General features: G+C 38.4%; 1 pseudogene; it reads right to left on the reverse strand.

Moving 5' to 3' along the window:
* Window positions 1-1,242: 1,242 nt before the first annotated feature.
* Window positions 1,243-1,908, reverse strand: LOC137765773 (nucleolar protein 56 pseudogene; annotated as a pseudogene).
* Window positions 1,909-3,518: the final 1,610 nt, after the last annotated feature.

Below are 3,518 nucleotides of genomic sequence, written 5' to 3' on the forward strand. Positions count from 1 at the left end.
GAGACTGTGTGAGCAGTATAATTGAAGACCATTGATGTATAGGGAAAACTCATTCAGGGCATCTTTTACCTAATGAGAATGCGTCTTTGAGTGGTCACTGTACAATTTATACACAAACTCGTCTCTACCAGTGCTAACTTCTTACAAGTATGAATACTTGTAAGAATCTCTAGTAATGAGTTTGGGGATTTAAGCCAACACTGAGGTGTGGAAAACCTAGTAGCATTCACTAATTCATCCAACTAAAAGTGTGTGTTTACTGCTCAGGTCCTAGAGCTCATACATACAGTGTCTACCACTGAATTTGTTACTTAATTACCCACTGTCTGGAATCCCCCCTTATGGCATTGTGTACAGCTTATCTACCAAGGAGACCACTAACTCTCTGAGAGCATTTATTTTGTAGCTTTTACTACCTTAAATAACACCATAGAACATAGAAGAGTAGTTTGTTCTGAATAAGTACTCAACAGTTATTTTGGAATTGAATCAATACTGATCATTTATTCTCTTTATAAATTCAATATAGGTAGGGACTAGGTCACATTCATCTTTGTATAAAATACATACCAGCTTATTACCAAGAGAAGATTAGGCACTCCATGTGTTTGTTGAGTAAATGAACAAATTTATCAAGCTTTAAGTTTTACCTTTCAGGAAAAACTAAGGAAAACACCTTGTCATAATCATCAAATTATATAGTGAATCCATGGCCACCATTTTTTTTTTTTTGGTACTCATTCTTTATTTGCTTTTTTTTTTGAATTTTATTTTTTTAATACAGCAGGTTCTTATTAGTTATCTATTTTATACATATTAGTGTATATATGTCAATCCAAATCTCCCAATTCATCCTACCACCACCACCTCCCACCCACCACTTTCCCCTCTTGGTGTCCATACGTTTATTCTCTACATCTGTGTCTCGTTCTGTCTTGCAAACTGGTTCATCTGTACCATGTTTCTACATTCCACATATATGCGTTAATATACAATGTTTGTTTTTCTCTTTTTGACTTACTTCACTCTGTATGACAGTCTCTAGGTCCATCTACATCTCTACAAATGACCCAATTTTGTTCCCTTTTATGGATGAGTAATATTCCATTGTATATATGTATCACATCTTTATCCATTCGCCTATCGATGGGCATTTAGGTTGCTTCCATTACCTGGCTGTTGTAAATAGTGCTGCAGTGAACATTGGGTGCATTTATCTTTTTTTTATTTTTTATTTTTTTTATTTTTATTGGGCTATAGGGGATGGGTTGGGAAATATCTCTGTAAGTTATGCCCTACTAGGGAAATGTCCATTCTAATTTTCCTGGGATAGCTTTCGGAGCTTTTTCTTTTTCTTGGAGCTGCTGCTCTTGCTGGCAGCAGCCTCTTCAGGTCCACTGCTGAGAGGCTCCTCCTTGGAAGAGAATTTCCTCTTTTTCTTGGGGACCCTCTTGTTTCCTGACTCTTCAGGGTCACTATCTGGTTCCTCTTTGGGGAAAGATTTCTTCCTCTTGGTAAGACTTCCACTGCCAGCTGTCTCTTCAAGATCACTACTAACCAGCTCCTCCTTGGAAAAAGATTTCTTTTTTTTGGATTTGGAGGAGACAGATGGGTCTTCCATTCCATTCTCCTGAGGAGCCTCCTGGGGCTTTTGCTTTTTCTTCTTTTTGGGTCTTTCACTTGTCTCCTCACATTCCTCCGGGGTACTACTGCTGTTTTCTGAAGACGGCAGGGCAATCGCAGCCAGCCTTTTCTTTTCCTTCTTCAAGCATTTCTTCTCCTGTTTCTCCAGATGCCTAGTAATCTCAGCAGCCACTTCCTCTGCCTGAACCATTGCCTCCTTCATGACATCCAGATTCTTTCGTGGAATCTCTCCAGTCTCATAGAAGGACAGCCGCTCCTCAACTTGTTCTCTAAGCTTTTCCCCAAATACATTGGTAGGTACCTCAGAGAAGCAATCAATTCGTGAGGTAATACTGCATTTGTTTGCCAGGTATCGGGAGATGCGGCCTTTGTTCTTGGCAGCTGCTCGGCCAATGAAGGTAGAGTGGAAAATGAGTCCATATTTTGGGGTGTTACCCCTTGTCTTCAGGGCTCTGGAAAGTTGGTCCCTGTGCTGGGCCCAGGGAAGCATTTATCTTCTTGAATTATGGTAATCTCTGGATGTATGCCCAGTAGTGGGATTGCTGGGTCATATGGCAGTTCTATTTTTAGGTTTGTAAGGAACCTCCATACTGTTCTCCATAGTGGCTGCATCAATTTACATTCCAACCAACAGTGCAAGAGGGTTCCCTTTTCTCCACACCCTCTCCAGCATTTATTGTTTGTAGATTTTTTGATGATGGCCATTCTGACTGGTGTGAGGCGATACCTCATTGTAGTTTTGATTTGCATTTCTCTAATAATTAATGATGTTGAGCAGCTTTTCATGTGCTTCTTGGCCATCTATATGTCTTCTTTGGAGAAATGCCTATTTAGGTCTAATGCCCATTTTTTTTTTTTTTTTTTGGCTTAAGTAAAAAATTTATTTTCTCACAGTTCTGCCCATTTTTTGACTGGGTTGTTTGTTTTTTTAATATTGAGCCACATGAGCTGTTTATATATTTTGGAGATTAATCCTTTGTCAGTTGCTTCATTTGCAAATATTTTCTCCCATTCTGAGAGTTGTCTTTTTGTCTTGTTTATGGTTTCCTTTGCTGTGCAAAAGCTTTTAAGTTTCATTAGGCCCCATTTGTTTAGTTTTGCTTTTATCTCCATTACTCTAGGAGGTGGGTCAAAAAAGATCTTGCTGTGACTTATGTCAAAGAGTGTTCTTCTTATGTTTTCCTCTAAGAGTCTTATAGTATCTGGTCTTACATTTAGGTCTTTAATCCATTTTGAGTTTATTTTTGTGTATGGTGTTAGGGAGTGTTCTAATTTCATTCTTTTACATGTAGCTGTCTAATTTTCCCTACACCACTTATTGAAGACTGTCTTTTCTCCATTGTATATCCTTGCCTCCTTTGTCATAGATTAGTTGACCATGGGGGCATGGGTTTATCTCTGGGCTTTCTATCCTGTTCCATTGATCTATATTTCTGTTTTTGTGCCAGTACCATATTGCCTTGATTACTGCAGCTTTGTAGTATAGTCTGAAGTCAGGGAGTCTGATTCCTCCAGCGCTGTTTTTTTTCCCTCAAGATTGCTTTGGCTATTCGGGGTCTTTTTTGTGTACATACAAATTTTAAGATTTTTTGTTCTAGTTCTGTAAAAAATGCCATTGGTAATTTAATAGAGATTGCATTGAATCTGTAGATTGCTTTGGGTAGTAGAGTCATTTTCACAATATTGATTCTTCCAGTCCAGGAACATGGTATATATCCCCGTCTGTTTGTGTCATCTTTGATTTCTTTCTGTGTCTTATAGTTTTCTGCATTCAGGTCTTTTGTCTCCTTAGGTAGGTGTATTCCTAGGTATTTTAGTCTTCTTGTTGCAGTGGTGAATGGGATTGTTTCCTTAATTTCTCTTTCTGATTTTTC

The sequence above is a fragment of the Eschrichtius robustus genome, chromosome 6, assembly GCF_028021215.1.
Source record: "Eschrichtius robustus isolate mEscRob2 chromosome 6, mEscRob2.pri, whole genome shotgun sequence".
Classification (NCBI taxonomy): Eukaryota; Metazoa; Chordata; class Mammalia; order Artiodactyla; family Eschrichtiidae; genus Eschrichtius; species Eschrichtius robustus.